The 24,920-nt window shown below is 54.1% G+C and overlaps 2 long non-coding RNA genes across 2 annotated transcripts in view; one reads left to right on the forward strand and one right to left on the reverse strand.

Moving 5' to 3' along the window:
• Nucleotides 1-9,011, forward strand: part of LOC121029095 (uncharacterized) — a 10,415-nt gene extending 1,404 nt beyond the window's left edge. Inside the window, exon 2 of the long non-coding RNA XR_005789580.1 lies at nt 8,759-9,011. This is a non-coding gene — a long non-coding RNA (uncharacterized LOC121029095). The remainder of the gene's footprint in view (nt 1-8,758) is intronic.
• Nucleotides 9,012-15,418: 6,407 nt separating this feature from the next.
• On the reverse strand, nt 15,419-18,051 carry LOC121029096 (uncharacterized). The gene is made up of 3 exons (XR_005789581.1): nt 17,938-18,051; nt 17,337-17,527; nt 15,419-16,930 (listed from the first exon to the last, which is right to left on the reverse strand). It is a non-coding gene; the product is annotated as an uncharacterized LOC121029096 (long non-coding RNA).
• Nucleotides 18,052-24,920: the final 6,869 nt, after the last annotated feature.

The following is a 24,920-nucleotide window of genomic DNA, read 5'->3' on the forward strand; positions in this document are numbered from 1 at the left end:
CAATCCCTACCCTCACGAAGCTCACAAGAAAAGCCTTGGGAAAATGTTTCTATGCCACTAGAGACAGGCAGTGACGAGAGTGGCCAGTTGAGGAATGACAGTCATTCAAAGGACATCGGTGCGATACAGAGGAACTGGAGCCAGAGGCAAGGATTGAGTGGAGCTGTGACTGACAGGGATGGAGTTGGGGACAGCCTGGCAGGGGTTGGGGAGCAGGAAGACATGTTTTGGAGAAGGAGGAGGAGGCCTGCCCCCTCGCTTACCACTCCAGACCCCTGTGCCTCTCTTCAAAATGCACCTGCGTGTACCCCACCCCTGCTTTGGCCCAGGACCTCAAGCTCTCCCTCCTGTAGCCTCCTTCCTGATCTTCCTGCCTCCGGTTCTGGGGAGACCTAATGCGCTCCCCAGCCCCCAGGATCTTCCAGAAACACAAATGTAATCATGGCAGCTCTCCTTTCTGCCATCTCTCCATACAAAGTTGCCAGGCTGGCCTAGCTCACTTCTCTTCCTCTTGTCCATGAGCACGGGGTGCATCAAGTGTATAGAACCACCCACTTTTCCCAAATCGGGGGGGGGGGGCTTCCTGGGCCTCTGTGCTTTGCACTTACTCTTCCCTCTGCTTGCAAATCCTTCCTGAAGAGTCACATTCAGGCACAGATGTCAAGTGAGCACCTACTATGTGTCTGGCACTGTTCTGAGCCCTGGGAACGAGACAGATGAAGACCCTTGTCTTCGCAGAGTTTATTACTTAGGGAGAGACACTAAAATAAAACAAAGAAGTAAAACATGTCCAATCGTAGGTGCTGCTGAGGTCTGAGGAAGAAAATACAGCGGGGAAGGGGGATGGGTAGGGCCTTGAGGCCCCTGTGATGGTGTAGGTGAGATAAGGGACTCTATCTCAAGTTTTCAGAGGATTCGTCTGGCTGTTCCGTGGAGAATAGACTGAACGGGGACAGGGTGGGAGCAAGAAGACAGGCAGGCCACTGGAACCCGGGGTTCTCACTTCCCCACAGAGCTGTCCTGTGTGTCTAGCCGCTCCAGCCCCAGCACCCCCAGGGGCTCCTGAGAGTAGCCAGGTATGAGAGGGCACCCTTCCCAAAAAAACACACACTGGTCCAGCCAGCAGGTTCTGGTTTAAGGGTAGGTCCCTGCAGGCCTCCAAGCCCAGCATTGCCTCCCACCCCCTGACTTCCTCCCCGCTCCCTGCCCATCTCCCCTCCCAAGGCTTTGAGGAGGACAGGAGCCCCACAGAGCAGTGATCCGCATATCAGGAGCAAGGGAATTAACATTCCCAGGCTGTAATTATACCTTCTACTGGTGACACCTAAGGAAGCATCTTTTTATAAAAGCAGGTAAATTGAAGGCTTATAGGATTGTGGGGAATGGGTGTATTTTTAGCACATTCCCCTCACCTCCCGGGTTTGCCAGAATCCTGGTAATTGCTCTGGTGCCAGTGACCTGAACTGAGGCTGAGGGGCTCACAGTGCTATTGAGGGGTCATTGTGAAGGGGACCTGGGAGGCACTGAGAACCTAAGTAAGCCAAGTGAGAATCTAGGAAAGAAGCCTGGAGAAGCTCCTTCTGATAGGAGAATTATGGGGAGGAATCATTCATGGGTGGGTGGGGAGTACATTTTTAAATTACATATGATACATATATTATAACAATAATAACAATAATAGCATTGATAGCTAATCTTTATATGATTCTTATTAAGTGCCACTTAGAACAAAGTGCTTTGCGTATATTAATGTGTTAATCCTCCAACCAATCATGCTATTATTCCCATTTTACAGATGAGAAAATCAAGGCATAGAATGTTCAAGTGTGATTCTGACTTGGACATTGGAGACACTTCTATACATCTATATACACGCATAAGTTTGCGGCCTTTAATGAGTGAATGAATGAAGTCCCTCCTTCTGTATTCCCCACAGGTTTACAAAGAGGCCGAAAGCTCAACCAATCAGGAAGCTCTGAAGTTGGGAAGTCCCTACCCTGTGGGGCGGGGCCTCTGATCACACTTCCTGTTCTCTGAGAGCAGGGCATCCCCGCCAGGTACAAAGTCGGCCATCTTGATTGATGGGCAGCCGCTCCATGTTCTTAACCACAGAACGTGGGAGCAAGAGGCTGGGTGAGATGTTTGAGAAGCTGAGAGCAGGGTCCTTGGCACTTGCCCGGTCTTCTGCCCACGTGGGGAACTGGTTGAAATAGTGGTCGTGCCGATACCAATGTGAAAAGAGAGGAAGAGAAGGAGAGAACGGAGTCTCCCTAGATGTTGTCCAGTGGCTGCTGCTATCTAGGGACACCGCTTCTCCAGCAAGGACATCAGTATAGAGAAGGCACGAGACAGAGAGAGAGTGAGAGAGAGAGGCAGGGGGAAAATGTGATTTTTAATGCAAGCCTCGGTAATCAGCTATTTGTGATGGAATTTTATCTGTCCTGGTCTCTGAGGGACGAGGAAGCGGGAGTGAGGGAAGAGGGGTCAGAAATTAGTATGCAGAAATATCTGATCAGCCAAAGTAATTTTCTTTAATAATCGTATTCATACTGCCTGCTCTCTGCTCACTAGAAGAATTAAGTATTTAATAGTAATATATTTCATCTGGCAGTGGTTCCGTTTCGTTAGGAACCGTGATGCCTCGTTGGGGTATATGGGTGGGTGGAGGTCTGGTGGGGGGACAGGTAGGAGGTGTCAAAGCAAAAAGAAATAGATAAGCGAGGAGGGAAGTGGGCACGGTGGGCAGGAGAAGTAGAGAGGAAGCTGTGTGCCAGGGTGAGCCCGACGGCCCCTCTGAGATGCCACTCAGGTGCCTTTGCCTCCTGAAACTGGGCTGTCCGGCTCTGTCCTCTGGGCAATGGATATGTCCCAGAGACCCCCACTTCTGACCCAGGGCTTCAAGCTTCATCCCTACCCTCCGAAGATAGGTCTTCCTTTCCCAACTTCTGGCCTGTCCCTCCCCCAGCCCTGCGGCTGTCCTGCTGGGGGTAACATTACACGATGAACTCTGGGCCGTGCTCCGCTTCCCGTGTCCGAGGTTCCTGAGCTCTCTGAGCAGATGCCTGGGGATGCTTCCGTGTATCTTCCAGGCCAAGGATGAGCATACAGTTCTTGGCTCATGCCCGAGCAGGGCTGGTACAGAGGAGAGAAGCAGTTGATGCAGGCTGGAGAACCTGACAGCTGCCTCTTGGCCCCCCGGGGCTGCGGGAGCAGTGTGCTTTAGCTATTACATGATTTTAATAGTTAAAAAGCAGGCCCAGCACGTGCCAGGGACATAATTGATGACACCTAGCACTTGGGAACCCGCTCTCCATTGGAGGCACTTGGAGAAGCTCTTTGCAGTCCTCCGCCAGCCTCCCTGAGCTCGGCTGCCCCGGTAGAAAACATCAGTGAGAAAGGTGCAGCCATATCTGCCCGATGAGATGGAGACAGAGAGAGAGAGGGCCGAGACGTAGATAGCAGAGTTCAGCTTCTCGCTGTTCTTTTAAGAGCAAACTCCACAAACTGATGTGCAGTGATGCTGGCATTTCCAGGCGCCTGACAGGCTGGAATTAAACACCTGTCCATTAAACTGACAGCCCCAGGAAGGAAAGAGACGGGGAGAAAAGGAGGAAGGGGGAGATCTGGGAACCCAACTGCAGGCTGGCTCCTTCCCTGCAGGAGAGGTCAGGGTGGGAGCAAGCAGCATCTGAGCCCCTGCTCTCTAGTGTCTGAGACAAGAGTGTAGGCAGGGCAGCAGCAAACCAAAAGTCAGACTTGGGCATTGGGGATGGAGAAGGAGCATGTGATGCCCCCAGGGAGCCGGGCAAAGGAGAGGCTGGAAGAGTCCTCCTCATTTGCTCAGAGGATTATTGGCCATGCTCTGGCAGCCTCACTGGCCTCCCCCACCACGTGGTCTTTGTCTGCTCTGGACCCTTTAGGTATGTAGCATCCACCAGGTGACCCATCCCATGCTGCCCTGAGACACCTCTTGGGATGTTGAACATTTGAGTGGGTCTATCCTGGCTCCCCAACTCAAGTGTAGGCTCCTAGAGAGAAGGAAGCTTGTCTTCAACTCCATAGATGCTACCCTACAGTGCTCAGAGCGTATCAGTGGGTGGGCTGGGGTGGAATGGGCTTAGGGATGGATGGGGTTCATGGATGGATGGATAGATGGATGGACAGATGAGTGGATGTCATGATGATAGGTGCTATAAATATCAGTGTGCCTATACTGGTTGTTAAAATTTCTGTACCGGTTAGTTAATAGTCATCGTCCCAAGGCCATTGAACGCTCCACTCGCCCCCATCCTAGACGCTGCCCTGGGATTTGCTGGACCTCCCCAAGATTCAGCAACTAAACCTTAGCACCCAGCCCAGCAGGGGGCCCCAGGACCCTGCTCCATTGCTCTGACCAGCATCCATTCTTGTTGGTTTGTATATGGGCTCATTATTTTAACCAACCCCCTTGGGTGGGGAGAACAACAGAGGCCAAGACTGAATGTTGCGATTAGATGATTTTAGGAAAGAGAGAAGTGAAGGGAAACAGGGAGGGACAGAGATGCCAGACAGCCTGGCCGGCGGCTGGGTTTGGGTTCTTGGGCCATTCGGTTGAGTTACCTGAGCCTCAGTTTGCCCATCTCTCAAGTGGGGACACTGTCCGCCCTGTCTACCTTAGAGGGTGGCTGTGCCCTACCGGAACTTGTCCCTCTGTCCTCTGCTCATGATTCTTTGCTGTGTGCGCGCCCAGTTCAGCAGACAAGGAGCTCCTTGACAAAAGGATGTTACGGACAACACTTGTATACCCCAGCACGTGCTTGGTAGGTGTCTGTTGAGCACAGGGACGCAAGGGCAATGGAAGAGCGAATGACAGAAGAAGCCGACTCTGAAGAGTATAACGGGAGGGCGTTGCAGGTGGAGGCAGCTATGACAGGATGGACAGGGAAGGAGGGGCAGGAGGCTTCAGGGAGGCACTGCTGGGAACCAGAAGGGGTCTCCTTCCCTCCTTGGCCAACCCCTCACATGCCTCGGCGAGGCCCGCGCTTCAGGTGCACCAAGCCCGCGTATGTTGGCAGACAGTGGGCTCCAGATGGCACAGGGCGGATCCAAGTGTTAGAAACGCCACTTGAGCCAGCTTCCCAGGGTGCCAGACTGCAGTCTCTGGAAACTCCAGGTATGAAGCCCCAGGAAGCTCCAGGAAGGTTGCCCCCGAGGGGAGAAGGAGAAGTGTCCAAGGAGTGAGACAGGAAGCCGAAGGCCGGAGACGCTCAAACCCCACCCTCCATCCCAGAGTCACCCCCTTCAGCCTGTCCCTCCTCAGCAGGTGACCCTGCTGGCCACCCCTTCCCAGGCCTCTCCCCCAGGCCCAGGGCTCTTTCTCCAGATCCTGCAATTTCAAGACCCACCCCAGCCTCCTCCCAGCACAGGCCCATACAATTTAGCACTTAATTACTTCCCATCCTGTATGAGTCTCTCCTTGCTGGCAAGAGCGTGCATTGCACGCGAGGGTGATCCCCCATGACATCTGTCACCTTCCCACCGCCAGGGCCAATACGGCCGATCTGTCTGGCTAGGCTACCGTGCCTTCGTTCAGGGCTTCCGGCAAGTGGCAGGCTGGGAACAGCTCGCTGGGCCAAAGTGTGTGCAGCAGCAACCCCACCCCACCCCCCGCCAGAAACCACACGTGTGTGAACATGAATGTCAGAGCCAGACCCACCCAGGCTCCGATCCCAGCTCTGTCATTGGTTACCTGTGTGACTTTGGACAAGCTGGTGGACCGTTCTGGGTCTCACCCATTGGCCCTGCCCACCTTTAAAGGGTCGTTCAGAGGATTTGGCAAGAACCGGGGTGTGAAAGCTCTTTACACCGAAAGCAATACACAAATGCACGGGAGCGCTGTGGCTATTATTGGCATCATTTTTGTGATCGTTATTGGTTCAGGTGCAGCTGAGAAAGCAGGAAGGAGCCACGGCCGGATCTTATTAAGGCTCCGCAGCGGAGCAGAGTGATAATGTGCAGACTTCTAGGGGAGAAAAACCCTTGGCCATCTGTTTGTGTTATAGCAGAGCCTTCTGCGGCTACTCCGGCCCGCAGCGGCCCCTCTGAACCCGTCCTGAACCCCCTTCAGGACTGGGCACGGGCACCACTTTCCTTGGGCCGTGCTGCTCTCAGCCTCCTCCTTCTGGGCTCATCCCCCACACCCAGAGTGTAAATCGTCCCTGGCCCGCATGGCTTCCCCGCCCCATTTCTGGTGTATCTTTAGAGGATTGAGCCCAGGGAGGGGGGACAGTGCACGAAGGCAAAGAGAGAGAGAAGAGCGAGGGAGGTGAGGAGCAGAGGGAGACAGGCCCTTGGGATCCAATCCTGGATCTATCACTCTAATTTGAGTGGCCTTCACTAAGCTGCTCAACCTCTAAGTGCCTCAGTCTCCCCATCTGCTAATGAACCTTCTGGTACCTTCTACCAAGAGTCAGAGAACCAGAGACTCTCAGATCTCATTTCAGGGCAACCACCTCTTCCTCCACCAGACCCTCCACCAGACCCTGTCTACAGGGAGCCAGCCCCTTAATGTTCCATCTCTGGACCCCTGGGTCCTCCACGACCTCCCCACCACCACCACCACCGCCCCCACCCATATCCTCACCGGGCACCCCAGCTCCAAGCCTGTGTTTGTGAGCTCACCAGGAACCGCGGGACACGGGCCTTTCTCTCTGCCGTAATGAAACCCTTTAATCATATTCAAATAGGTTACTGTTCAGGGGGAAAATAGAAATATGGATTTGATAGCAATAAATTTCCCTGGCTGGCTAAGCCCAGTTCTTAATTGTCCTGTCCCAGGGCTCGCACATTTCATTGTTCGTTAGGTGCTTAAGTCCCCACTCTCATTTTGTGGCGGTGACATTACCGTTGATGGCTCTAATACTCTCATAATTTGAAAGGGGATTTGCATGATAGAACGCAGAGTATTAAAAGAAAAAGAAAAAAGGGAGAGAGAAAAATGGGGGGGCAAGATGGGAGGAGGAGCTCTGAACCGCCGGGGGATGGCACGGGGGCGGGGGCGGATGAGGAACTCAATCCAGCTTTCACTTTAAAAAAGTCACTTTCTTCAAAGTCAAATCATTGTTTTCATTAAAGTAAAAAAAAAAAAAAAAAAAAAAAAAAAAAAAGAAAGAAAAAAAGGAAGAAAGAAAAAAGCCGAGGCTGCACGTTGGGCTGACTGGGCACTGGTATTCTCCTTATTGTTCCTAATGGTTATTAATTATTATTATCCGGCTGTGCAGGGCTCTGTGGACGTGATGTCCCCAATGTCCTTGGGGTGGAGTTGGGGGTGGGGGGGGACATCAGGGGAGGGACTGACTCCAGATGGGGAGGTTTGCTCCTGGGCCACGGGAAGACGTGGATGTCTACCTGGAGGCAGATGCCAGGGGGAGCCAGGTTTGGGTAGGTGGAGGGGAGAGGGGACACTTTCCAAGAAAGAAGGCCTCAGTCAGAGGAATCCAAACCTCCTGGGTCCTGTCCAACTCTTCTTGAGTTTCCTAGAAGTTTCTTCTTTCCAAAAGCCAGTGATTTGGCCACAGCCATCGTGGCTGGACACGAGACAACCCTGATCACTGGTGGCGTCCTCCAGGTCCCTTTTGCAAACCGGATTCCCCGTCCTTCCCCTGCCCCCATACAGAACCAGAAGGCCTTGCAGAGGCTTGGCTGGATTCCCATAGGGCCTCTCCTGACTCCATCACTGGGCATTTAGGGTCAGTGAATGCTGTAGCCATGCTGCCCTTTGCGCCCACCTGGGAAAGTCTGAGGGTCCCACTGACATCTCCCCCCACGCCCCCACTTAACATCTCTCTACCAAGGGCCAGGAGTTCTAGATGTCACTGTGGACCTGGGTTTCCTGGGTTTGAGGGATAATCAACCCAGCTTTCGTTGAGGTTATGGGTTTAGAGACAGGAAGAGGTGTGTGACTCCTCCTTGGACAGACCATGTGACTGTGCCAGGGAGCGCTGGAGTGGGGGGACATTGACTGCTGGGTAGCGGGGATGTAGGGAAAGAGTGTTGCCCATGTGAGCTGATGAGGTCAGGTGCTTGGACTCTCACCCTCCTGCAAACCACACTCCTCCAGCCTCGTCACTTTGTCCTCCACACCCCACTGGCCAGTCCCTGGGACCCTCCCCCATGGGGGCGAGCTGCCCTGCAGAGAGCAGCTACAGAGTCAGGTGTTTTGGACTCTCACCCCTGCACATTTCCTGTTCCTGTCAGTTCTCAGCACCTCCGGGCCAAGACTTACCCCTCAGCTTCCCAGGGACTCTCTTCTAGATTAGAATTTTAAATCAAATAAATTCTGGGATTGGTATAAAAGCTGTCTGCAGAGAGCCTATTCACACTCCTTCTCCCCCTTTTGGCCTGATGGAATTTCGGGGGGGGGGGGGCTGCAAAAGCACATTCTCAAGGTCTCCTCCACCCCCTCGCCCCCTTTCCCTCACAGTTGATCCCCCGCACTCAGTCCTCCTCACTGAGCCCAGGACCACCATCACGGCTGGAGGATATCCAGTGCCTGAGGGATGGGTCTGGAATCAGCTTCCTCAGAGGGAGTGGCTGACCATTGCTCAGCCCTCTGCCACTAAGGATATCTAGATCATTCCCCCAGCGAAAGGGGCCGAAGTTGCAGGGTGAGGGAGAACGGAGTAAAGGGACAGGGGAACCTAGACCACCGCAGAAAAAAATGTGGCTACTAGACCATAGAACCCTAGGTGCCAACACATTTCTTACTGTTTTTAATTAGGAGGATCCAAGTACAGGATGGACAAGTGGCAGCCCAGTCCTCATCTGTTCCCCGCCCCTGCACACACCAGGAGTGATGGAATGTGGCAGACCCAGGCTCTCTGCTCCCCAGCCTGACTCCCAGATCCATAACATTTTCGACGTGAACAGTCTTCAGAGGTGCAGCCTGAAGCCGCAGGGAAATGAACTTGGTGCCCCCCTTGCCCCACCCCCAAGACCCCCAAGGAGAAGCTGTCTCCAGGAAAGGTGGGGGGGGGGAAAAGCCAGAGAGACAAAGTGATTCTTAAATATTTTCCTTCTCCGCAGTCACTCAGGGAGGAGGGGGTGAGGGGCGATGGAGGCTGGAAGGGGGGACAAAGGGGGTTTAATAGGCTCCGGTGACAGCACAGTGTCCACATTGGGAAAAGATTAATGACGAAAATTAATCGCCTGACCTTTCTTTCCAGGAGCTGGAGGTGAGGCGGGCCATTAAAGCCTCTTATGTTGTAATTAACGTTGGAGGGGAGAAGGAGCTGCCTTCAGAATGGATGTGATCATTTAATTAGGCTTAGGCGTAGGTGCCACAACAGGTCCGGAGAAGTCATAATTTAACTATAGCTTTAAATTACACAGGCAGAGTGGGGATGGCAGAGTTTGACGGCAAGGAGAGCCTGCCGCGGAGCTCGGGAAAACAATTCAATAAACACCCCGAGTGAGGGAGAGAGCCGGTGACAGAGAGACAGACAGACAGACAAAGACAGCAGTTAGGCACTGACAGCCAGAGAGGTGGGGAAGGAAGGGCTCCCGCGAGGGGGAGAAAAGTGCGAGCGCCCCGAGAGGGTCAGCAGTGGCCTGGGGCGGGGCTGGGGGGGGTGGGGGACGGGGCGGGGGGAGGGCGGAGGGGGGCGCGCGCGCGCGCGCGCTCCCGCGCCAGTGCCTCTGCGCCCCCTTGACTCCCACGCCAGGTGCAGACCGCGAGTTCCACAAACACAGCCCGACCTTCGAGGATTTGCAGACGCAAGAAGGCAGAGAGGGCAAGCATTTCACTCCGTGCTCTATTTGGCGGGGCGCCTCTCTCCCCACAGTCTGCCCCCCTTGCTAACCTGGAGAGTCGGTGGGGGGGGGGGGCGGAGGCGGTCCCCTGAGCGAGCGCCACACGGCAAGCGCCGGGGCTCCGTGAGATGCCCAGCAAGTGCGGTGGGCGCTGGGCCGGGTAGTTCAAGGCCCCGGGCACAGTGCCGCGCGGAGGGGGAATGAGCTGCGGTGGCCCTGGCTCCGGAGCCTGCCGGCGGCGGCTCAACCTGCGGGATTAATCCCTCCACGGGGAGGATCAGGGTCGTCGCTTGGCGCTTCCTCGAGGGGCAGGGGAAGCAGGGAACAGAAGAGCCTGGGGCGGTGGGGAGAGGGGCTGGCGACAAGGCCCTAGCTGAGGTGGAAGGGCAGCTGTGTGGACCGGAGGAGGAGGGTGAGGATGAAAACCTCGCCAGGCAGGTGCCACTGCCAGCTTTATTCAGGACCGTGGAGTTAAGTCCAAGAAAGGCTCCGAGTGGAGCCCTGGGACACCTGGGTCCCTGCTCTGCTTTCAGACGCTGGGCACTGTTGGGACTTCTTGGGACCCCAGATATCTGTGATGATCCCACTGTCCCCTCCTGCGCTAATCCTTTGGGGACTGGAGAGGACGTTTGGAAAATGGAGAAATGACGTCAGGAATGACAGACTAAGGGATGGAGTTGCAGAGATGAGGCAAGTTGAGACTTCTCTTACCCCTCCAAGGGCTCCTTGGGCTGAACCCAGGACACCAATGCTTAGGGCCTGGCAGGGGACCGCACCTCTCCCTGCCCCATCATTTGAATTGGAAGAAGAGAGTTGTGGTTGAGGAAGGAGACAGAGATTCCCCCAACTTCCCACTCATTCTCCAGCCCCCACCCCAGATGATCAAGCTGCCAGACCCTGCCTCCTGCCCTTTCCGTATGGGAAAACACAAAACCACCAAATCATTGCCTGAGGAACACTTTTCCCCCCAAAGAGCAAGGATGTTTTGATTAAACATCCACAGTTTCTCCAAACTAGTGAACCTCTCAATTGGAGCTTTGTCCCTGCCCCTCTGGTTAATTGACGGGTGGAAGGATGGATGGATCGTCTAATGGGTCTCTTTGGCCACTGCCGCAACTCGGAGCTCTGGCCTGAGAACGTCCAGCCCGCACTGGGGATAACGAAGGAGAGGTGGCCTAAAGCAACTGGAGAGCAATGGGGGTGGGGCTGGGCAGAGGTGCAGGGGTGCCAGGTGGGGAAGAGGGCTCCTCTCCTCAGATCAGGACTCGCCTGGCTCATGAGCCTGGAGGTCGTGTCTTGATTGCGCCCTGGGCTGCCTTTGCCGTATAGGTGTCCAAAGAGCCTAGAACCCCTGATCTAGAACTCCTAAGGCCCTGACCTGAGTCCGATGGGGAGGCAGAGGCTGCCTGACACCTTGAAGGCCAGATGGGGAGTGTGGAAAGATGGTGGGAAATGGGGAGTCAGTGAATAGAGATGAGAAGCGGGGAGGCAGGAAGTCTGACCAGGCCTACAGGCTGCCTTTGAGCCCCTTGACCGAGACTACCAGGGAGAGCCCCTGTCCCCCCACCCCCTAAGTCAGACACTGCATCCCTCACAGGACCCCCAGCTCACAGGAGATCTTTTGTGGTTCCCACATTTCAAGTGTTCCCTTCCCCCCTCTACAAGACTGGGGATTCCAAGAACCTTCTCTCCTGCCATTGCCATTGTGTTTAGAATAAAATCTGAACTGCTAAGAGCCTACAAGACCCACTATCCGTTGAGCCCTACATTTCCATCTCTGTCTAGGGTCCCAGTCCCTCCCCACCCTGCTCCAGGCTCTTTCCCCCAACTAGAATTTAAGCTCCCTGAGGGCCGGACCAGGCTGTCGGGTCCCCCTGTCAATGTGCAGTGCCTAGAATGGCCCAGCGTAACCACAGAGTAAACATCCGTTGACTAAATAAGCCTTACGGTTCTGTTTCTGCCAGCCCCCCACCCCCGGTGGGGCCTGGAACACACAAAAGGCCGCTCCCGTTACGGGCCTCTTATATCCTGCCCCAGCTCTGTCTACTCTACGTACTGTTTCCTTCTCTGCAGAGACCAGAATCGAGTGTCTCTGGGAGGATCGCGTACAGAGGCCACAAATTAGCCTGCAGCAAAAATAAAACGGTCCACTCGGCATGTCTGACCCAAATGGCCAGGATGTAGGGCTTGGCTGGGACGCACTGGGCCTCACCCGGCCAGCAAGCGCCCCATCCCTTCCTTCCCAAGACCCTGTCAGTGTATTCCTGCAAGATGGCGTAGGAAAAAGTCATTGGGGAAAGCGGTTTTTTTCAACATGGATAGCAGGATCGTCCCCTTTGGATGAGATGAACAGAAGCACTGGGGCCCTGCCTGGAAGAATTTGGTGGGGAAGAGTCTGGGGATGGGGGGAAGGGAGGAGGGGGTCTGCCTCTCCATGAGAACAGCCTGCACCTCTGGTCTGTTTGTTTTTCTGTCTGACTGTTTGTCGGATGGGGGGTTGGGGAGATAAGGATGTGGAAACAACCTTGAAATAACCTCCACTATTCCCTGAGGTGCTCCAGGGACTGGGCACTGTGGTCTGGCTTGTGTTGTGGCTGAGGAGGTGGGGTTATGGGCCCTTCTGGCCTGTGTCTGTCTGTCTGTCTGTCTGTCCCCTTGCACTGCGCTCTAGCCCTGTCCCCAGCCCCCGCTCACTCCCTAGTGTGCTCTGGGTGAGCTGGCCGTGGAGTTCAGCCCTCTCAGCTGATGCTAGCAGGAATAAATAATCCCGTGATTTGAGTTAGGAGGCAGGGCCCCAAGGAGGCATGGCAACTGCATAAATCCTGAAGATGTGGGGCCCCGGGTGGGCCCCACAGAGCAGCCAGGTCACTCCCTGGGAGTTACGACTCCTTAATTCGACACTTGCCTCCTCCTCCTCCGCCCTTCTCCCTGCCCCGTTGCATCCCACACAGAAGGCTGACTCCTGGACCCCTGCCACTGAGCCCCGGGGGGGGGGGGACCTGGGCCGTTCCTGCAGCGTGGGCTGGAGGCCCGTGGATGCCGAGACTCTCTCTCTCAGGCCCCATCTCCCCGCACTCCTCCCCTGGTCTCTCTTTCAAGCCTCCCTCCTTCCCCAGCCCCGCCCTACAAGGCATCCACAGCCCTGCAATGGAAGCAGTCTCTACCCGCCCCCCCCACCATTACGCTAGCACCTACCCCTTCCCACCACCAAGAGGCCTAGGCATCTACTGGGAGGCTCAAGATAATCCTAATCTCTATATCCAGACCTCTCCATGCCCCAAGATCTGGGAGAAAAGTGCAGAAGGAGGAACATTCGTCTTGAAGCCTACTCTGTTTTGGTTGCCCTCCTCTGGCCTTTCTCTGGACCTAGATTGGAGCTCCCACTCTGCCGCTGTGCCCAGCCCAGCTCTGGGACTTTGACCCGGAGCAAATGTTCTCCTCTGCCTGTGGCCTGGAATATCACCCAGCCAAGTTCCTGGGCAACTCGGTTGGGTGATGGCATCTCTTCAAACAATTGGCTGAGTTTTAAAAGAGGGGCTTTTTAACCCGATGAAGTCCTTGTCATTCAGTGGACATGTGAGTATGGGGAAATTTTCAAAGAGGGACTTTCTAACAGAGGCCCCCTTGCCCACTCGGAAGACCCCTTCAAACAGCAGCGTTCTGCCGATTGGCCCCTTAACTTTCCAAAGGCTGCTGGTGTCTGTCATCATCACCCCCAAGCCCCCAAAATAGTCGGTGTCGGAGTTTTTAAGTGTTTCAGAACTCAGAAAGGCTGGACCCCAAACCACCAAGCATAAAATCATTTTCCAGAGGCACCTGGGTGGCTCAGTCGGTTAAGTGTCTGACTTTGGCTCGGGTACAGTTTGTGAGTTCGAGCCCCGAGTCGGGCTCTGTGCTGACAGCTCAGAGCCTGGAGCCTGCTTCGGATTCTGTGTCTCTCTCTCCCCCTCCCCCACTTGTGTGCGGGTACGCTCTGTCTCTCAAAAATAAATACATAAACTTTAAAAAAAAAAATCATTTTCCAAACCCACTTTAACAGACCATGTCATCCATCCCAGCAGACATGAAGTATTTATTGAGCAACCAACCCGAAACGCTGGGCACCCACACCGAGATGAAAACCAGGATAGGTTTAGACAGTCTAGATCCCAGCTGGGTGGTTGACAGTCCACAGTCTGGGAAGTCATTAGAGCCCGTAAGTGAGATAGAGACACGGGTAAGAGAAGGGATGAGACAGGGACAGGGAAGGAGAAGAACAGAGTTAGAACCATCGCCCTTCTCTTGCGCTTGACCCCAGGTGGCAGATGCGTCCTCCCCAGATTGCCAGGTGGGTGGTACTCACTGGAACTTCTGGATTGGGCGCCAAGGTAGACCTTAGCGAAGGCAGACTTTAGGGAAGCTGACTGTTCTGCGGCGAGTGACTTGGGGGGTCTCGTTGACCCCTTCCTTCCTTCCTTCCTTCCTTCGCCAACAGGTATTTCCCAAAGCACAATTCCATGCTGACCAGAAAACTCCTAAGCCCCAGAGAGACGGAGGACGTTTCTATTCGTTTGGAAAGATTAAGCCAATGGTGGTGGACACAGACTGGCTGGGCTGCAGGAGCTCGGCAGAGGGAGGGTGCCCAGGCGCGGGTGGGGTGGGCCGTGAAGACAAGCTTCCGCAGGGAAGTGGTACTCCCATTGTCTTTCGAAGGATAGGTGGTATAGACTGATATAGCTGGTACAGACTGGCACAGTGGAGGGAGAAAACCTTTGGCACTCGGGAGGGAAAGGACAGGAGACAAGGAAGGAAAGCAAGACATTAAGTGAGGCAGGGGGGCAGTGAGAGGGGCTGCTGAGTTTCACGGGACAGTGAACGGACTGCTTCGGCTGGAGCGGAGTTGTTGGAAACGGGACTGGAGAGGCAAGTGAATGGAGACTTCGTGGGGATGACCTTGAGGCTGCGTTAGTCAGCCATCACCACAGAAATGATGCTTCGCAAATCACGGGAGCACTTCATGGTTTACAACAAGGCTTTGTTTTTCTTACTCGCAGCCTGTGGGTTGGGCTCAAGGCTACTCCACGTTCTCCTTGGGCCAGCGAGGCTATCGCTGGAGCTCAAACAGCACAAACGTTTTTCATCCTGTGCTCTGCTCGCATCCACGGACATGCCATTGGAAGTCAGGTGACCAAGCCGGCCACCAGCGCGGTGGGAACGTGGAGTCACGTGACACAGGGTGTGGGCGTAGAGTCCGATCACCAGGAGGAAAGAGTTGGGGCCGATGATCCAATCTGCCTCAGTGCTACACAAGTAGCCATTGAAATTTCTTATATACAGTTGAGCCTTGAACACAGGTTTGAACTGCACGGGTCCACATATATGCAGATGTTTTTCAATATGGTACAGTTCCGTGAACGTATTTTTTTCTTCCTTATGATTTGCTTAACATTTTCTCTTCCAGATGACTTGATTGTAAGAATACAGCATACAGGGCGCCTCTGTGGCTCGGTCAGTCAGCTAAGCATCTGACTCTTGATTTTGGCTCAGGTCACGATCTCACGGTTGGTGAGATCGAGCCCTGTGTCAGGCTCTGGACTGACCGTGTGGAGCCTGCTTGGGATCCTCTGTCTCCCTCTCTCTCTCTCTCTCTCTCTCTGCCCTTCCCCCACTCATACTGTCTTTCTCTGTGTTTCTCTCTCTAAATAAGTAAATAAACATTAAAAAAAGAATACAGTCTACAATACACATACAGAATACATGTTAATTGACTGCTTATGTTACTGGTTGGATTCTGGTAACAGCAGGCTATCAGTAATAAAGTTTTCGGGCAGTCAAAAGTTATACCCAGATTGTCAACTGTGCAGGAGTCAGGCCCGCATTGGTCAGGGTCACCTGTGGCTGAGCGGTATGAGCAGTACCCTAAGGTTGCTGAATTCTTGTTTCCAGAAGTTCTTTCCCTGCTGCTAGCTCATTTGCATTTCCCCAACAATCCTCTGAAGGAGGTGTTGTTAGCCCCTCTTTCAGATGATAAAAGAGGACTCTGAGAAGTGATGTGGCTCAACTAAATGACACAGCTGGGAGAGGATGAGCCACGACTTAAACGGGGCATCCCGGGCTCCAGGTCCAGAGCTACGCGCTGTCCCCAACGGCTGCTGTGGCAACACGGATCCGCCCCCGTGTGCAGGGTGGGAGAAAGCCGAGGGGTCCGTGGATGGCTGACATCGAGAAGCACTCCTCGAGCTGGGCTGGTGGCAGAGGAAGGGAGACAAAGGCTGAAGTCTTTTATGTGTTCGTACATTTTCTTCCTTTTTCGAGGTGTCACTTTCCCAGAGTAGGAAATACACAGATCCGAAGAGTACAGTTGAGGAGTTTTGTCAAACGTATCTGTGTTGTCAACGCCCAGACCAAGGTAGAGAGCCTTTCCATAATCCCAGAAGGTTGTTCTCGTGCCCCCTGCCAGGCCACCCTCCCTCATCACCGTAGATCGGTTTTGCCCGTCTTTGTGCTTGATATACACGCAGTCACACAATTATGTTCTCCGTTACGTCTGGCCTAGTTCACTCGGCGTAATGTCTTGGGGATTCATCCCTGTGGTTGCATGTAGCACTAGTGTGCTTATTTTTATTGTAATGCACATTCCATTGTAGGCATTAACCATAATTTAATCCATTTTCCTGTTTCCAGACATTTGGGGTTGTTTCCAGCACTTTGGCTATTACAGCGCTGCTATTCACATTCGAGGACAAGTCTTTTTTGTGAATGTAGGTTCTCACTTCTCCTCGGGTACATCCCTGGGGGTAGAATTGCTGGGTCCTGGGTGGGTGTCTATCCAGCTTTATCAGAGAGACTGCCGAGCAGTTTTCCAAAGTACTTTTACTACCATACACACCATTAACAAGATGAGAGAGTTCCAGGTCCTCTCTGTCCTTGCCAGCATTTGGTGTGATTGGTCTTTTTCACTTTAGCCAGGAGGAGGTAGGATGTGAGGAGGTATCTCGCTGTCGGAAGGTCCACTGTCAAGGCCAGTTCTCATCTCCCTGGGACTGCCTTGGATCTCCGGGGGGGGGGGGGGGGAGGGGGGCGATCCCTAGGCTTCTTTGACCAGAAATTCCATCAGTGGGCTGCGGGCCGGGTTCTGCTAAGGGGAGGCACTGGCAGGAGACTGGAAGGCAGGTGGAAGAGGAAAACCAGAGTACGTCTACCCCCTGTGTTGCCTCCAGCCACATCTCCTCCATGGCCCCATCTCCTGGCCTTACAGACCCACTCTGGTTGCAGCTTCGGCTGGGTGACAACCACCCCCCACCCCCGCCCCGGGTTCCCAAAACAGCACTTCTTCCTTTTGTCTCTCTAGCCTAGGAGCGCTAGCGGCTCCTGCCAAACTGTTTCACCAATACCTTTTGGCTTTTCAGCTCTCCCATTGTCTGTGCAACCATTTCCTGCCTCTGGGATCTTATATTCACTGTTCCTTCTACTTAGAATGCTCCACCCCCCCCCCCCACATCTACATGGCTCTTTGCTCGGATGTCACCTTCTCAATAATGCCTTCCTCCCCTGACCATCCAGCTTACAATTAACACTCGCAGTCACTCTGTCCTGCCTTATTTTGCTCCACAACAATTATCATCTTCCTTCACACTTGGTGCATTTTATTTATTTATGTTCGCATCGCCTTTCTCCATGAGAGTGGCATTTGCTGTCCGTTTTGTCCGCTGTGGATCCCCAGTGACCAGTAGCCAGCACAGGGTAGGCAACCAGACATCTGTTGAGTGAATAAATGTGGGTAGAAAAAGCAAAAAGTCCCAAGCTTCTGAATCGGGACACTGGAGTTAGGGTTTCCCCGGGCATCTCTAAATCCCATAGAATCCCGGTTGAAAGGGGCCAGGGGAGGACTGGGCTTCATCGCTCCGTCCCCCTGTCCCCTTTTCCTCATGGCCCAGCCACTTCCCTGGGAAGAGGTGGGCCAAGCAAATTTCAGGAACTCCCACATTGAGAGCTCTGCCCTGGCCCCTTCACAGAGGCCCAGAGGGCTGCTTCTGAATTTGGCTGACAAAAGACACATTTGGACACAAAAGCCCCTCTTGATTAAAGTAGGTCTTTCATTGGGAGTGGATGGGGTCGAAGGTCAAGATGGTGCTAGCCCATATTTTTAAAATGAATCTTGACCCCTACCTTACAGCATACACGCAAATCAACTCCAGCTGGATTGCAGATACACATGTGAGAGATATGACAATAAAGCTTCTAGAAGAAAGCAGAATGTCTTCATAACTTTGGGACAGGCAAAGATTTCTGTAAAAGAGACCCCAAAAAGCACTTTATTGCGAAAGACAAACATTGACAAACGGTCCAGCATTAAAATTAAGAACGTCTGTTCGTCAAAAGACACTTTGAAGGGAGTGAAGGGAAGCCACGGGGTGGGAAAGGGTATTCGTAGAACGTCTACCCACCAAAAGACTCATATCCAGGAGATTATATTGCCTACAAATCAATAAGAAAAAGATGGAAAACAATAGAAAAATGAGAAGACTTGAATAAGCATTTCACAAAAAGAGGATATCCAGCGGTGCCTGGCTGGCTCAAGGGGCAGAGCATGTGACCCTTGATCTCAGGGTCATGAGTTCAAGTCCCACATTGGGCATAGAGTCCACTTAAAAATAATAATAATTATAAAAAGGAGAAGGATGGGGCGCTTGGGTGGCTCAGTCGGTTGAGCATCCGACTTCGGCTCAGGTCGTGATCTCGCGGTCCATGGGTCCGAGCCCCACGTCGGGCTCTGTGCTGACAGCTCAGAGCCTGGAGCCTGTTTCCGATCCTGTGTGTCCTTCTGTCTCTGACCCTCCCCCGTTCATGCTCTGTCTCTCTCTGTCTCAAAAATAAATAAATGTTAAAAAATTTTTTTTAAAAAAGGAGAAGGTGAAGCAGACAGAGACAGAGGAGGAGGAGGAGAAGGAGAAGAAGACAAAATTGTTTTAAAAAGAGGATATCCAAATAAGTAATAAATATAAGAAACAGGGTTCAATTCATTAGTCATCAGAGAAACACAAAAACTGAAAACCACAATCTGATACCACCCTACATCCAGCAAAGTGCGCTGGATGGGAATAGAAGTTGGCTCAACAATTATCGAGAACTTCCTGGCGTTATCTAATGAAACCGAACACACGCATACCCCACGACCCAGAAATTCTACTCACCAGCGAATATTCATGGCAACATATGTAGCGGCCAAAATCTGGAAGACTCAGCAGTAGAACGCAGAAGTAAACTGAGGTGTATTCGCACAACGGACCATCACAAAGTAATGAGAGACGGCGTGCTATTGCTACCCACGATGACTGTAAGTGAATCTTGAGCGAGAGAGGCCAGGCACAAAAAGCATACATCCTGACCTGACTTCGCTTACATGAAGTTCAAATGCAGGCTAAAACAAATCTATCGTATTAGAAACTAGTGTGCGCAGCGCCTGACAAGGGACACAATGAAATATTCCAAGGTGGTAGTACCTGTCCCGATTCTTCATCTGAGTGCTGGTGACCTGGCTGTGTTCAGTTTGCAAAAGTCCATCAAAGCAGGAAGCTTACAATTTATGCACATGTGTATATGTATATTACACATCAGTAAAAAATACTATGTTTAATAGAAGTGTTAGACACTGGGGAGAACAGAGCAGTGGAAGCAGCGACCCAGAGTGGGAGGGTGGCCAGGGTAGGGGCTGGGGAGTGGGCTTCTGCACTTGCCTGTCTTAGAAAGCCTGGTCCCTTCTCCTCTGGCCCTGCGGCTTCCCCTCGGGTCGGGGGGGCTGAGATGTCAGTGTCACTATGGGAAACACAGGAGGGCAGGCAAGGAACGTGGGTAGGGAGGCAGCAGCCCTGGAACACAGCCCACCTCACCTCTGAGCCTCAGGAAAATAAGGGGGATGCTACCCCTGTTGGTTGCAAAGAGCACAGGTCAGTGAACCGGGCCACTGGCGAGAGCCGCCCCAACAGAGGCCGTGGTGGAGCCCTGTCACGTGATCCTCTGCTCGCAGGTATCCAAACAGCAGGAAAAGAGAGAGACCCGATTTAAACCTGGAGGTGAGAGAGCACCGCGAAGGAGCTGAGATGGAGGGCATCATCGGACATCCGTGCGCCGTTCCCCATCAGCCAGGGTACCTCTCATGGCCCGAGCGTCTCATTGCACTGATGAGAATTCTCTTGAACAACAGACTAATTTTTCAATAAGCAAGGCCCCCGCACAGAAGCCAGCTGCCTCGTCTGGTCTCAGCTGCAGACGCCATGAGGTATTCCAGGATGGAGTGGAGGAACCGGTCTCTGGAAAGCCTCCGCGTAGTGCGGTCTGCCCCCTCCATGGTCGGGCCTTCTTTGTCCCCCGGCGCCCGGCCCCCCCCCCCACCACACTCCCAGCATCGTCCTGTCTGCAAAACCCAGGTGTCCCCCTGCCCTTCAGCCTGGAATGTTCTCCTTCACCTCCCTCCAGCGAGACACTCATTTCCTCCCTGACTCACTCCCCTTCCATCTTCTGGAAGCCCCGCCTCCATGCCTGTGCTCCGCCCCCTAGACGGGGAGCTTCGTGGGGAGCAGGCTGTGTGTTTTGTTCACCTTGGTGTCTCCTGGGCGCCCAGCACGTAGGAAGGGAACAATACATGTTCTCCGAAGGAAGGGAAGGAGGAACCTTCCTGTAACTGGAGTCGGATTGTAAGGGATCCGCGGGGCTCGGTCGCATGAAGACAGTAAGCTCCTGAATCAGGAATAGTTGTTAACAGAGGATAAATACCTTGGCCCCAAGGACCGATGTTGGCATTGATCGTGGACTGATGAGGGAAAATGTGGTTCAGCTGCGCCCGCGGTGCACAGATGCCTCCACCTGAGACCAGTGTACACATCCATCATGTCACCACGGCCATGGCCCGTAGTGTACCAGACGCTGTGCTAGGCGTGTCGTCCTGTTAATCCTGACGCCCCCACGAGGCGGCTACTATCACCAGCCCCATTTTACAGAGAAGGAAGCTGAGGCACCAAAAGAAAAAGCGATGTGTCCCAGGGACACGGAACTGTTAAGCCGCAAGGGACGTAAACTGGGGCTGGCCGACCCCCGAGCCCTTGTGCCAAGCACCCAGCTCACCGTCTCTCAGTGTCGCAGACCCATCCGGCCATCCTCACGGAGAGGCCTCCGCAGGGTGACTTAGGAGGTCAGGGTCCCCAGGTTTCATTTAACGTGAAAGCGCTAAGTTGAGGGTAAAGCGCCGGGGGAGGTGGGCGAGGGCCGTAGCCCCGTGTGTACGTGCCTGTGCGTGAGCGCGTGTGCGGGCATGTGGGTGGGTGTGCGTTGTGGGCATGTGCATACACGCGTGCACGGGTCTGTGTGTGGATGCCTGCGTGTGCCAGCGGCCGAAGGGAGGGGTCTGCCAATTAGGAGAAGGTGATCGATGTGAAACTTCCTCACACGGTCAGCGCACAGTAAATATTTGCAGAATTGAATTGAAATGCTAAAGAGAGTACTCTACAAATGTGCGGTGTTATTATTACTATTATCTCCAAATTGCAGGCCTCAGGAAGAGAGAGGGGCAGGTAGAGAGGTGGTGACAGGGTCAGTTAGCTACCTGTCACCTCCAAACCGCGGTGCACGGACCCCCTTCCGTGGACTCTCTCCGAGTGATTTTTCCCCCTGAGCCGACTGAGGCAGGGATCTTGCAACCTGCGAGGACAGCAGTGACAGTGACAGCCATAACTAACACGCAAGCAGCCCTCTGTATGGCCCGGCCTCGCCCCTCTCTGCTCTCACTGTATTCCCAATGCACAGAGGGTGAAACTGAGGCTCAGAGGGGTTGACCAGAAGAACGTGTTCGTGGCTCTTGAGAACCACTAGAGAACAGGGCTGTACCTGTCCACCATCTACACCTCCAGTCCTCCTGTACAGCAGGAGCACATAATGGGGTAACAGGTGGTGAGGGGCGTGCAACGGGCTGAGAAATGGAGAACGCGAGACCCGAGCTGGGCACTTCCTCTCCCACTGCCTCAGTTTCCTCGCTGCAGAGTGGGGTCGAATCGCCGCCGCAGCAGAGAGCAGCTATGGTAAGAGAATAATACCCTCAACTGCCTAGTAAGCCGTGAGCGTGCAAATACGCAAGCTGTCACTGTAAACGTCCTGAGGGCTCACTGGAATCTGATTTTCACTTCTTCTCCCACCAGGGAGTGACGTCGGACTCGGAGGACTGGTGCAAGTTCAGGAATTATCTAGTCCAGCCCCCTCTGGGAACCGGTAAGAAAAATGAGACCCAAAGGACAGCACCAAGGTCACATGGCTGGTAAGTGGCAGGGCCTGGATTGAAACACAGTTTTGGGGCTCCCGGGCAGGGCCTCTCTGCCCCTCCAGGCTGCTTCTGATGGGGACTCTGGCTGCCATCATGGGCCCAGCCTGGGGACGCAGGGGGCCCAGGGGAGGCGAAGAGGGGGAGCAAAGGCCCAGCCTCCAGAGAAGGGGTGGCAGCAAAGCCTGGGGGGAGCTCTTGGGAGACAGCCTGTCATTCATTAAGCCTGTCAACCCTCCTAGACTCGTGGGGAAAGTCCCCTGTCTTCTCCCGGCTCACCAACCCCAGCGGTCTTGCGGTCTCCTACGATCTGAGCCACTGACCAGGACACCAGGGGAGAGATCTGGAAGGCCATGCTGGCCCCCAGCGCTCTTCCCTGCCCCGACCACCCCTTTCGAAGGCCTGTGCCCTCCTCCTCATCGCCAGCGGTCCCTCCTGACGGCCGCCACGTAAACCAAGAGCCTACAAAACACCCGTGTCAACGTGCCTCCTCCCTGGAGGTCCAAGGCCTTAAAACTTAATAGTCTCTCAAATGCCGTAACGCTAGAGGGGGCTTTTATGGACTCAACAGGGATAACATTATGAAGGGCTTTAGCAGCCTACAGTGGGCCACCTGCCCCCAGCCCCTCACACACACTTCAGGGACCTCTGAGAAGCCCCTCCTCCATGAGGGCCATAGCCCCCCACTCCTAGTCCCCAGCCAGCCGGCTCCTCTGCGTTCTGACAAGGTTATTAGGAATAGTTCACTGCAAACAGGGGCCTGGTGGGAGGTTGGGACCCCGCTGGCCCTGGCTCGATTGAAGCTAGACGAGTTGTGTGTGTGTATGTGGGGGGGGGGGTGCTGGTCCAAGGGAAATATCTTGGTGACTAATGAGCGGGCAATTGAAAGCTCCTTCGTGTCAATGGAGAGCAGATGGGGAAGGAGGGGAGTTGCTGAGGCCTGGCCTCAGAGGTGTGGGTGGCTGGGAGGGAGGGGGAGAGGGGGCGAAGCCTGTGGGGTCAGCAGGTGGGGGATGGGGGTAGGGAAGGGAGGCCCGGCCTGCTGTCACCCAGGGAGCAACACAGCTCCGGGGGCCCAGATCCAGGGACTCTGGCAACAGCAAGAGTTAGCAGCGTGGCCACGGTGTGTCGTGGGCCAATCGGCTTTTTTTCTTCTCTACCAAGGGCCCTACTTTTCTACTCGCCGCCCCCCCCCTTCCTTTTCTTGTCCGCTCAGTGTCTCCTCGTCCGGCCTTGCCCTGCCCTCTTCCTCCACCCCTTCTTCCTCCCTGTTTCCCCTCCTCCAGGCCCCTTGCTCTGACTCCTGGGAGACCACAAATGGTGGTCAGTCTTCAGTAGGAGTGGGCAGCCCCCGCCCAGTAAATAAAATACTAAATAACGCTAAACAAAATACCCTGGCTGACTTGCCCACAGACACACACTTATCCCAGGCACACATGCGTGCACACGCGCGCGCGCGCGCACACACACACACACACAGAGGCACACTCACACATATTTTCTTCATTACCTCCTCTAATACTGTCTTTCTTCCATCTTGAGTTCAATGTTGTTTTTTGTGTCTTTTCGACCCTCCCCCTCCACTTCCCCTCAATTTATTCCAGCTGTGAAAACCTTTTTCCCATCTCCTCTGTCACCCCGGCAGATAGGTGAGTGGCAGGCAGAGGAGTCCACTGCGCAGCCACCGTTGGTAATCGATGCCAGATGTGGAGCTGGCCCCCAGCCCAGCCCCAGGCAGGGCTCCCGCGCCCGGCTCCTGCATCTGGTGTGAAAGGCGAGCTGCGGCCCCGGGCCCGGGTCTTGGTGGGCTCAGGGGACGCGGTTGGAGGGGGGTGCTGGGCCCAGGGGCCCCCAGGAGGGAGCAGGCCAGGGTGCAGAGGATAGGATGTGGGAGCCCCTTGGAGGAAGAAGGTGGCCACCCAGCAGGCTGGCCGGGGTATGAGGCTGGGATGTGAGAAGCTGAGACAGCCCAGAGACAAGACGGGGAGAGCCGGCTTCCCTTGGCCCCTTGTCAGCCATTTCACTCCCTGGGGGAAAAGGTTTGGGGCCGCTGTTGTTTACAAACGTCTGTATTTGGGAAAATAGAAAATGCCAATTAAACATGCTAGAACCCTCCACGATCATTCTACCATTCACGGTACAGAAAAAAGCTAACATTTGCGGAGTATTTTCAGTGCTTTCTGAGCCATTGCACATGAATTCACTCATTCTCTTGTTTCGTTTTCACCACAGTCACAGGAGGTAGGGACCATGATTGGCCCCATTTTACAGATGCAGCGAAAGAGGCCTAGAGCATCTAAATGGCCCGCCTAGAAAGCGGTGGTAGCAAGACTTGAGCCCAGACAGTCTGGCTCCAGAGGTGCCTGTTAGGCTCTCAGGAAAAGACTTTAAAATATGAAAAGGTCGGAGCTAGAAGGAACCTGGTGCACACCCTCATCCTAAGGAAGGAATGGACGTCCAGGGAGGAGAGGCGACTTGCCCAAGGGCACACACAGTGAGTCGAATCCAAAGCAGGGCTGAATCCCAGAGCTCCTGGTACCTGTTCAGACCCCCTCATACAACACCACCATTCTGACTCAGACTGCAGACCCTTAGCCAACAGCCAGACTTCCTGGAGGAGGTGACTTCTGTAGGGCTTAGGTCGAGATGAGAACCAGAGACTGACAGAGAGGCAGGACACAGCACCTTCAGTGGAAAGCTTTCTTCCAAAGACCAGCGTGTGGGGAGGGCAACACCAAGGTGGGGCTGGCAGACAGCATTAATTGTATTTCTACTGCCAGGCACTGGAGGTTACAAAAGAGACTTAGAGCCAAACTCTGCCCTCAAAAATTTTTAAAAACAAAAG

This window comes from Herpailurus yagouaroundi, unplaced genomic scaffold (assembly GCF_014898765.1).
Source record: "Herpailurus yagouaroundi ecotype Mexico unplaced genomic scaffold, PumYag 139, whole genome shotgun sequence".
Lineage (NCBI taxonomy): Eukaryota > Metazoa > Chordata > Mammalia > Carnivora > Felidae > Herpailurus > Herpailurus yagouaroundi.